We start from the raw sequence: 12,219 nt of genomic DNA on the forward strand, positions 1-12,219 counted from the left end.
CTATATAATACACCAGGTCCGTTTGAACTGATCGTGGTAGAGTTAATTTGTATATGTCCTTTTTTTCGTCCACACATGCTGAGACTGTTGACAAACAAAGTTGGTAAAGAGAAGGAAAACCGGCTTTGAAATAATAGACATGGCTAGGAATATCTAATGAGGGAGTAGTCATCTCCTCAAACTGAGAACGGCTCAAAGAAGCGAACATATCGAATCTAACAGGTGACGCTATGAGAAAACGCACGCTATTTATACACCCTCCCTCGAGGTCAAATAAAAGTAGTTTTTCCTCAATTACCCTCACTCCCACGATTGGGAAAGGAGAGAAATCCACCTTTCAAAAATTAACCTTTAGCAGGCGGAAAAAAGACACGCCCAAGTGGGAAGGATAAATGAAAGGTTACACATGTTCGAACGCAGAACCTCCAAACTCAAACCAGGTCACAGAGTTGTACTTAAGCAATATTAAAGAAGAAGGACGTCCAATGGAAAGGCGAGTGAAAGGCTTTACCAGCAGGAATCATAACCAACTTAAAACCAGTGTACTTGCTCCGAAGCAATACCATAGTGAAGGGAATGGGGATCCGTCTCATATAAATATCACAAGCGCTACGAGAGAAATTATCAGTTCCAGTCAAACCTCGCGACTTGAACGGACCAGTGTTCCTCCGCAATTTTTACAAACCACATTCTTTTAACGCATCTTTGTTCATCCGTCTGCGTATTTGAGATCGAAAAACAGTAAGTACACATCTTTCCTACTCAACTAGAATATAATCAAGCAGTAGGTCTAGTTTCATAGTTCTAAAGTCTTGATAGTATTATCTCTAATTTTCCAGATAAATACCTCCCCAGTTACACGTAAATCATGTCTTCCATCCCGCAACTATTAGCTGATTACAAGTCCGGTGCATACAACACATTAGATGAATTAGATAGAGCCATAAGGAGCATACACGAACGCATAGTTTTCAATAACGACACGATTGATGATATTGAAACTTTTTCCAATATGAAAGATAGATTATACGAGTTGAAAAGAAAACATTTTTGCAATTACTGCGAAATCTTTTATAGCATCGATGAGGCTTTACCTCACGAGAATACAAACGAACATAGACGTAATGTAACTGTACAACTGGGAATGGGTTTCAATGAAATTCGATCTGCAATTAGATCCAGAGTGAAAACCTATTGGATTACACCAGAGGGTGGCATTAGTGATGTTATTTCTTTTTTGGATGAGATTAAGCTACAAACGAGTGAAAAGTTAACTGAATCAGTGAATCAGAATAACTCCATTAAATTTAACCTAGTTTTAATTTGTCAGTTTAAGAAGGGAGAGGGAGAGCTTATGGAAACGACATTTAAAACTCAAAATCGCGTCATGCTCTTGTCGGATAATATCGAGGAGAGTATTGATGAAGCCTTTTCAAAATTACTTAAGGAAAAATCCGAGTTTCAGGCCAAAGGATCCGGTTGGACGTTAGATCATGTAATAGGAATGGAATTGCGCATAAACAAGTACATTCCATTGAGAGGCTCAAGTTTCATTCCACTTCCAGCAAAAATTAAAAATACCCTTTCTGTGATTAACGTTAAAAACGATGATCAGCTCTGCTTCAAATATGCCATTTGGGCAAAAAACATCGTCAATAAACCTCAACGCGTCGACTTGTACAACTGTGCTGAGTTTCGTTATGCTTACGATTGGGATTGTATATCATACCCCGCTCAACTAAAGGACATTCCAAAGTTTGAACGATTCAATAGTATTTCAATAAACGTTTTCGGATTGGATGATAAAAATAACGTGTATCCTTTGAAAATTGTGAACAGAGAGCTTAACGATCACCGCGACTTGCTATACATAACTAACAAAGAAACTGCTCATTATTGTTGGATCAAAAATTTCAATAAATTGCTCAAATCTCAAATTACAAAACATCGCAACAGAATATTCATTTGCAAACGATGCTTCACACATTACCATGATGAAGCAAAACTTGAGGCTCACAAAGAGTTGTGTAGGGGGACTGGTGAACCCACAAAAATTGTTATGCCTAGCGAAGAAGATAAAATCATTGAATTTACCCATATTAACAATTTATTTAGAGTGCCGTATGTAATTTACGCGGACTTCGAATGCCTCCTTGAGAATATTTCAACTTGCGAACCAAATTCACATGCTCCTTTCACACACAAGATTCAAAAACACACTCCATTTAGCTTTTGTTACATAATGATTACACCTAATGGATGTTTGGAACCGAAATTATATAGAGGGCAAGACGCGACGCGAGTTTTCATCGAATGCATGAGAGAGGAAGCGCAAAAAGTATTTTCTCTTTACAAAAATACAATTCCAATGGCACACCTGACTGCCGAAGAGGAAACGGAGTTTGCAAATGCTATTGTTTGCCACATTTGTGAGAAAGAGTTGGGTAATGAGAGAGTAAGGGACCATGACCACTTGACGGGCAAATATCGTGGTCCAGCACACTCTGATTGTAATAGGAAATATAGAATGCCAAAATTTCTGCCCGTATTTTTGCATAATCTCTCATCCTATGATGGACATTTTATTGTTCGTGAATTAAATTACGACGAGAGACGAATATTTGTTTTACCAAATTCAGAAGAAAAGTATATTTCTTTCGGCAAATCAATCGAAGAAAATTTTAGCATGAGATTTCTCGACACCTACCGCTTTATGGCTGCACCTCTGGCCTCACTGGTGGCACATTTGAAAGACTTTAAATTTACACAGAAAATATTTGGTGAAAAAACACATTTGGTCGCACGAAAGGGAGTGTATCCCTACGATTACACCGATTCGATGAATAAACTCGATGAAACTGTGCTCCCGGGAAAGGAAAAATTTTACAATCATCTAACAGATGATGAAATTTCCGACACTGATTATGCGCATGCATGCAATGTTTGGGAAGCTTTCAACTGCAACACTTTGGGCGATTACAGCGATGTTTATCTAAAAAGTGACGTCACTCTTCTCGCTGATGTTTTTGAGAACTTTCGTGATATGTGTTTCAGCGCGTACAAACTCGATCCTGCGTGGTACTATACCGCTCCGGGATTGACTTTTGACGCAATGCTAAAACAGACACGTATTAAGCTTGAGCTTTTAACAGACTATGATATGTTACTGATGATAGAGAAAGGTATTCGAGGAGGAATATCTCAATGTTGCAAGCGATATTGTGAAGGTAACAATAAATACATGGAGGTACATGATACTAAAAAAGAGACTAACTACTTGACCTATTTGGACGCAAATAATTTGTATGGCTGGGCCCTATCAAGACCACTGCCATGTTCAAATTTCAAATGGCTTTCACTTGATGAAATTCAAAACATAGACGTTAAAAATATTTCAGATTTTAGTGAAACGGGATATATTCTTGAGGTTGACCTCGACTATCCACGAAACCTTCACGATAAGCATTCAGATTTTCCACTTTGCTCAGAAAATAAAGTCCCACCTAACGGTAAACATGTCAAGTTACTAACTACACTCGAAAATAAAACAAAATATGTAATACATTACGTAAATTTGAAGCAGGCTCTTTCCCTAGGTCTTGTTCTGCAAAAGGTGCACAGAGTCATCAAGTTTAATCAATCTCCATGGATAAAGCCATACATTGACCTTAATACTAACCGTAGAAAATTAGCAACAAATGAATTTGAAAAGGATTTCTGGAAATTCTTAAGTAATTCCTTATTCGGAAGAACGCTAATGGACGTACGCAAACACATTAATATGGAATTAGTATCTAGCGAAAAAAGATTGCAGAAATTAATCAATAAAACTCAATTTTTGGATAGGACAATTTTTCATGAGTCACTCGTCGGAGTTCATTTAAGAAAAACCAGCATCAAAATGAAAATTCCCATTTACATTGGTTTTTGTGTTCTAGACCTTAGCAAAACGTTAATGTATGATTTTCACTATCGAACAATGCTACCCAAATACAACAACAAAATTTCCCTTGCTTACAGCGACACAGATAGTTTTATCTATGACATAAAAACTGTCGATTTTTACAGTGATATGCTGAAAAACCTTGATGTATTCGACACGTCAAATTACTCAAAAGATCACCCTTGCTATTCTGACGAAAACAAGAAAGTGTTAGGAAAATTTAAAGATGAATGTGATGGACGAATCATGACTCATTTCGTTGGATTGCGAAGTAAGCTGTACTCGTATAAGGTGCACGGGAGTAAAGGAAAAAAGAAGGCTAAGGGAATATCAAAAGTTGTTATTGCCAAAAGCATCAATTTTGATGATTATATACATTGTCTAGAGGAAAATTCTACAGAATTTCGTAAAATGAGAGAGATTCGTAGTAAATTGCATCGAATTTATACAATGGAAATAAACAAAGTCACTCTCACCGCTAGCGATGATAAAAGATACATCTGTGAGGATGGTGTCAATACTCTTGCTTGGGGGCATTATAGAATTCCTCAAAAACGTACACATGATGAGGCGTTTGGTAACACTTGAAATTGATAGAACTAGTTTAAATATGATAAAAACATTTTTGTGTTACTTATAACATCATCATGTGTAATTTTTTTACTTTTTATTTTCAGTAATAACACACACGCTCACAATGAATGGTAATAATCCAAAAACCTTGTATCATCTCTGCATCGAATATATTTGTAATAATATATTCGATGTTGCATATAAAAGGATAATGGAGAGTGACGAACCTATCGTGCGTCATCGCATTAAACCGAATGTTCAATGTCAAATTGAAACGGTAATGTGCGATGACGTATATCAGAGTTTACCAAACGAGGTATATTTCGATTTAGAGGACGTCGCTCTAAGAAATTTTCGATATTAATCAATATTTTGACTTTTTTTTTTTTTTTTTTTTTTTCTTCGTAAAAGTTTTATAAATGATAAAAAGTAATAAAAAATTTCCAGTGTTAATCATGACGTTAACATGGAAACATCCTTTTACATGCATTTGTGCAGGTCCGTCAGGATGTGGGAAGACCACATTCGTAACAAGGTTTTTAGAGAACTTGAACTATATGTTAGATAGTCCCATACGTAAGATAATATGGTGCTGTGCTCCAGGAAGTGAGCCTAAAATTCGATTACCTGTTCACTTTTTCTCCGAAATACCACCTTTTGAAGAATTTGGTGGCAATCCAACATTATACATAATCGATGACTTGATGAGCGAGGGAGCCTACAGCAAAGATGTGTGTAAATTATTCACCAGAGGTTCACATCACTTTAACATTTCAGTGTTTTTGATCACGCAGAATATTTTCTATCAGAGCCCACAATCGAGAAATATATCATTGAATACAAAGTATATTGTCGCGTTCAAAAACCCCAGAGATAAGTTACAATTTGGTCATTTAGCTAGGCAGGTCTATCCGGAAAAATCGGGGGAATTGGAGAGGGTATATAAGCAAGTTACGCAAGAACCATTCGGTTATTTGGTTCTAGATCTTGGTCAGGACACGGACGACAGATTCCGCTTTAGAACCAAAATTTTTCCCCAAGACGGGGCCACTGTCATTTACATGCCCCAACGCGATGAAAAGATTGAAGAACAATAAACACTTGCTCCACGTCCTAAAGTCTGCAAAGCCTAAATTACGCCTTGCCATATTGAATAGCTCGGACGAGGAGTTGATTAAAACAATTTGCGATTGTTGCCTCAATACTCTAAACGGAAATCATAAGATTGATAAGCGATTGAAACGAAAATTATCCAAGCATCGTAACACACTGAGAAAGTTGGTTGAACGGGGGACGAGTGTAAAAAGAAAACGAGCGCTTCTCGTACAAAAAGGTGGCTTTTTGCCATTACTACTGGGATCGATTTTAAGCGGTGTGATAGGTAGCCTGCTGGGAAAATGAGTTTGCATAAAATGCTCGTAGTGAGTCCCGAAGTCTTTGATCGAAGTCGTGCAAAGGCTAGGCTGAGTAAATTGGATAAGGAAATGAAACTTGTGTTAGCGAGTAAAAGGCTCAAGGATATTGACAAGTGGCATTTGTATAAAAGGATACTCGATAAATATCTCGACTCAGTGTCAGACTTTAAATCTCCCGTACACGTTCCAATAGTGAAACACACACCACCAACACAAGTAGTTGAGGGTAGCAATGCAATGAGAAGGCGGTTAGACGAAATTAAGAGGACAAATTCAGAGTTGGATTCAACATGGGCGCGAATAAAGGAACAAATCGAGAGCGATTCTCCACCGAAAAAAATGAAGCGGATAATAGCAACTCCAAGAGAGCCAAGCACACCTCCAAGGGAGCCAAGCACACCTCCAAGGGCGCAAAGAATATCTCCAAGGGAGCCACGATGGACATCTCCGAGAGTAATTCCAAGGCGATCCAAACGAAAAAGGGTACCAAAAATATTCGGGACAGATTGGGACACGACGTAATAGCTAGCGTGTACAACAATCCCGCACATCCTGCTGGTTTTTCCACAGAACGTAAATTAAATAAAGCAACTGGGATCCCGATAAAAACAATTCGCGAGTGGTTGGAATCTCAAGAAGCGTACACGCGTCACAAACCGGCGAGAAAAAAGTTTGTTAGAAACCGTTACGAAGTAAACTACATAGATGAGTGTTGGCAATGTGATTTAAATGATTTGAGAAGTTTGAGAAAATACAACAATGGGTTCTGTTACATTTTAACCGTAATAGACATATTTTCCCGCTATGCGTGGGCAAGTCCTCTCAAGTCAAAAAGACCAGAGGAAATTATAGAAGCATTTAAGGTCATATTTCGCAAACGCAAACCATTGAAGATTCAGAGCGATAAGGGAGGGGAATTTGTTAATAGTAAGTTTAAAAGTTTTCTCTCGAATCAAGGAGTAAAGTTTTACACTACTAATAATCCCGAAATTAAGGCTAGCCTCGTGGAACGCTTCAATAGAACTCTCAAGACAAAAATGTATAAATATTTTACAAAATACGCTACTTATAAATATATCGATGTACTTCAGAAACTCATTAGCTCATATAACCATAGCAGTCACTCACGTATCGGGGTAGCTCCATCTCAAGTGAATGCAAAAAATGCATTTATGATTGTCAGTCGGAGAAAAAGCTTAAGAAAGGAGAATGTAAAATTCAATAAGGGTGATTACGTGAGAATCAGCAAAGAGAGGCTTCCGTTCACCAAAGGATACACACCAAATTATACTAAGGAGATATTTCAAGTTTCAAACATTGATCGAGCAAAACCAATACCAGCGTATGAATTGAAAGATTTGAACGGGGAGGATATAAAAGGAGGTTTCTATGCAGAGGAATTAGTAAAAGTCAACGTGTCTCCCGACACGGAGTACAGGATTGAGAAAATTTTGAGACGTCGGGGGAGTGGTTCTAATTTAGAGTACTTTATCAAGTGGGACGGATACCCATCGTCTTTTAACTCGTGGATTCGTGCTTCTTCCGTTCATAAGGTATGAATGAATTTTATCTCACACTCCCCAGCGACAGCTCGAGGGATTTTTTCCCGAGAAATACGATAGCTCATTATCGTACAAAGTTGAGTCATCGCATCGATTTAGACAATAACGAGTGGTATGTCGGTCTTGCTGAGATTTCCATTCCATCTATTGAGGTAAATAAAGCCCCCGAAGATACACCTGCTGAAATTTCTATTCCTCCTATTGAGGTAAAAAAAGCTCCCGAAGACACACCTACCGTTATCGATAACTTTACCCCAGCTTCTCGCGGAGCAGACGAATTGACTCCTAAGGATAATAGGACCCGGACTGAAGAGGGATTAGTTCGAGGGGATAATGAAGTTATAAATGTGAAACTTCAAAATGATTCATACTTTACAATTCCCATTGGTTCTTATGACAGCATTGCGGTGGCATTTGCAAGACCATATATTACCTCCAGCGCACGAAAACAAACTTACATTTCAAATGAAGTAATGCGCTATATAGATAGATTGAGTGTAAGGATTAATCAGGTTGGAGTTGATGAACGCATATTACCACGGTCTGTGCTAATTTCAGCGAGCGGAGTAAAATACTCTTTGTCTCCAGGAACGTATGAATCGTTTACCAGCTTATTCAATAAAACTTTGTCGGGCTTTAGTGGAAAAGGCAAAGAAAAGATAAAAAATGACCTATTGTTATTATCAGCTGTTCTTATTAGATTATCTTTTAAAGATTCAACGTTGACAGATGATGAGCTAGCTGAAATCGTTGATGGGGCAAGAGCAGAGATTAGCGCTAAGGATAATATAGGAAAAAGAGAAAAAAGAGGTATTACAAACTCCTCAAAAAATCTTTACGTTTACACAGATATAGTGAAACCTCAACTAGTCGGAGACACTGTGAGTCGTTGCATCCGCATCTTGAATTCGAAAATTGGAGAATATCAAACATTCAACCCTATTTACTATTACCCCGTCGAGAAAAACAATATCGAGAGTGTGGAAATTCTATTGAGTGATAAACTCGGAGAAGCGATTTCTTTTCATAGTGGGGAGCAAAGCTCTATAGTGGTGTTACACTTTATAAAAAAGAATTGATTTACATTAGTGCGTCATTTTACGACGAGATGGCACCGACGATGGATCGATATTACAGCTATTATTCCAAGCAGGTGGGGGGAGAGATTGGACCTTTGTATAGAGCCTCTTTTAGGGTGCAAAAGGGGAGGGGTATCGGGAGTTTCCTCGCTGGTCTCTGGCGATTCGCGAAACCTTTGCTTTTTAGTGGGCTTAAGACTGTTGGTAAGGAAGCCGCAAGCGCTGGGGCAGCAGCTCTCGGAGACCTTGGAACGAAACCGGTTAAGGAGATACTGCGCAGTAGAATAAACGAGGCTGGTCAGAACTTGAAACGAAAGGCTGAGGAAAAGATAAAAGGCATGTCTGGAGGCGGGTTGAGAATCGCGAAACGTCCAAGGCTTAATAAAATAAAACATAGCGGTGGACGTAAAAAGCAACAGTCATCGAGAAGGCGAGGAGGAAAGAAGGTCGCTGGAGGAGGAGATATCTTTTCACGATAATGGCTGAGCACATGCTGTCTTCGTTGGATTTATTTCAACCCAATCCTCCCGTCCAAAATAACATCTTAGCAAAAAGACTCGTATCCTATAAGCCCATTTCTTCGCTAGATAATCGGTCTGTCATAGAATTCCTTATCAAAGACTCTGGGGATGCGTACAAGGATTTGAATAGCATATATCTAAGACTTAAAGTGAAACTTTGTAAAAAAGACGGGAATGATTACGCTAGTTCTGACACGAATCAGCCAGGAGTAGTTAACAATATTTTGCACTCTCTCTTCGAACAGTGTAACGTTTATTTCAATGGGACGTTGGTCACTCCGTCGGAGGATAATTACCATTATAGGAGCTACTTGGAAAATTCTTTGAATTATGGTACTGATGCGAGCAGAACACATTTGCGAAATGTGGGTTGGGAACTGGATACGGGGGATGACATCAATAAGACAGATGCCTCAAATGTAGGTTTTAGCAAGCGTAAGGAGTGGTTCAATAATAGTGCCGAGGTAGAGTTGTATGGTAAATTGCATGTTGATGTATTCAATCAATCCGAACTGATGCTGGATCGAGTGGATATCGGTATAAGACTATTGTTATCTAATCATGCTTTCTATCTTATGGGCGGAGATGGGCTATTGAAGATTTTAGACGCAACTTTATACGTTCAACATTTCGATATCAACCCATCCATTTTAGTTGCACACAATAAAATTTTAGCCAGTAATAATGCGAAATATCACTACAAACGTACCGAGTTGAAAACTTTTACCGTTCCTTCCGGTGGGCGAACTTTGAGCCTCGACAATGCAATCGTGGGTCGAATACCTAATACAATTATTTTTGCAATGGTGGATAATGAAGCTTACGCTGGAGGTTTGAATAAGAATCCATTTGCTCTCTCTCACTATTCGCTCGAGAATTTTTCCCTCTTTGTGAACGGTGTGCAAATTCCTTCCGAGGGATTACAATGCAATTTTTCAAGTAAAAAGTATTGGGCACGTGCGTATGATACGATATTTTCAGGCAGTGGTATTAAGCATTACAATAGAGGTAATCAAATCACTTACGACATGTTTGGACACGGTTATTTTATGCTAATTTTTGATTTAACACCTGATGATTCTGGAAACGAGAATTATATAAGTCTTGGAGATAGAGGAGTTGTGAGAATAGAAGCGAGGTTTGAGAATGAATTATCGAGAACGGTCACGTGTTTACTTTTCTCAGAGTATGATGCAACATTGGAAATTGATAAAAACAGAAACATTATCACAAACTTTTAGTCATGGATGGAATTCAAATCAACAGGTTACTAAGACCACTCAATATATTCCGTGGAGTTTACGCATCCGATAGGTTACCGAAATCACCACGAAATGGAGTTTACATAATAAATTTAGATCCATCTACATTGCCGGGTTCACACTGGGTTGCAGTCTGTTTACACAGTCATTTGGCCGAATATTTTGATTCGTACGGTCTACCTCCTTTTATCCCAAACATTTTAAAATTTTTAAAACCATTCTCAGTCACTCGCAATCACATTCAAATCCAAAGCTTTCGTTCGGATATTTGCGGTGAATATTGTTGTCTCTATACTGCTAGTAAATCTTTAGGTCAAACACTACACAAATTCCTTAGACACTTTCATCACACCACCCCTCATCTCAACGACTGTCGAGTCCTGAAGCTGTTTCGACAGACCTTCAACCAGCTGAGGTGGACCAAATGTCATCCCAGGGCTCAGCGGTGCTGTTCCCGAATAAATACGATGAGCAGAAGGAGGAGGTGATTATTTGAGAAGAAGCAGTCACAGAATGCAGATCGTGGTATCCATAACTTTCAACCAAGGAGGGGTGACGGAGCTTGCAGCAGTTGATGTTGATTCAAGCCGTCTATTTTGGGGCAGTTTCAAGAAACATGGAAAGCTCATGGCTGGAGGAAAGAAACTTCGTTTTGCAGACCCCCTACAACGTGATGAGACTTCTTTTAACGAGGGATTCATTTCTCACGTGGAACTTTCATCCACCTTGGAAGCTTTGACTGAGGGTGCAATGGCGCTCTATGCATACACTGAAGCAGAGTGTGAATTCCTGACCGATCTCACGGGACGTACTTTCATCTCTCTCGAGAAAGAATTACACTGTCCTCCTCCCGAAAAATGCTCCTTTCCTGCCTATTCCTGCCTCAATCCTTGTCACAAGTTGCGCAATAGTACCTGCGCATTGAGAGACGCACATTCATTAGCGCAATGGTTTCAGTACAACCGTCTCAAGGCGGAAGTTGATCCATGCTCTGATGACTGTTCCCCCACCCCTCCCCCATCGTCATCCTCCTCCTCTTAAGCAGTTTCATTGCTTGTCATACATCAGTCGTCATGCAGACGTCGGAGACATCAGGACCTTCACCGGTGAAAAGAAAGAGACCCGTTGAACAACCCATTCAAGTTTCATTCCTTAACCTTAAAAATTTAGTGCTTCAAACTGTGTATTACTTGAACAGTGCAAAGACAAAAAGTGTGTGTATTGGATACGATCCCAGCAGTGACTTTGAATCAGTCGTGCAATTTAATCAAGTTGGAAAGAAAAGTGTGATTGTTTCACAAAGCGAGTGGAAAAGTATCTTGAACTGTGAAAAGGATGTTGCTTTGTTCTTTTACAAAGGAGAAAAGCATTTTTTAACTTCCTGTTTGGCGTATGCAAATTACTTTGGGAAGACGCATTTGGTTATTAAAAAGACTTTTAACTTAAAGGAAGATGAGTGGTTTGCATTTGTGAAACTCTTCAAGCTGATAGATCTTTTCCTCCAGAGATTGTCGGTTGGTCGTGACAAAGTGAGACATTTTCTCGCCTCTAAACTAGCAAAGAACATCACAGATTGTGATTTTGAACGACTTGAATTAGAGATGGCACTCATAACGTATGGTTTGGCTGATAATCAAAAGTTGTCAGCTTGAGTGTGAGTGAAAGGCTTTTTAACCTCTGGCACGAATGAGAGTTCTGTAAGTTAGAGAGTCTTGATGTAAGTTCAACCCCTGGCATTGGGCGTAAAAACCTTCTAATTTGAACATACATCGCGATGAGCGCCATTATCGAATTTCAAGGATTCTCGGACAGCAAAGGAGATTTTATTGTGAAGGAGTTGGCAATCATTGATGTACAGAATAAA

The 12,219-nt window shown here is 39.0% G+C and overlaps 1 protein-coding gene across 3 annotated transcripts in view; it reads right to left on the minus strand.

Moving 5' to 3' along the window:
- Nucleotides 1-12,219, minus strand: part of LOC124157416 (voltage-dependent calcium channel subunit alpha-2/delta-3-like) — a 244,510-nt gene that overhangs the window by 98,663 nt on the left and 133,628 nt on the right. The window lies entirely within an intron of this gene.

Source organism: Ischnura elegans, chromosome 4, assembly GCF_921293095.1.
Source record: "Ischnura elegans chromosome 4, ioIscEleg1.1, whole genome shotgun sequence".
Classification (NCBI taxonomy): domain Eukaryota; kingdom Metazoa; phylum Arthropoda; class Insecta; order Odonata; family Coenagrionidae; genus Ischnura; species Ischnura elegans.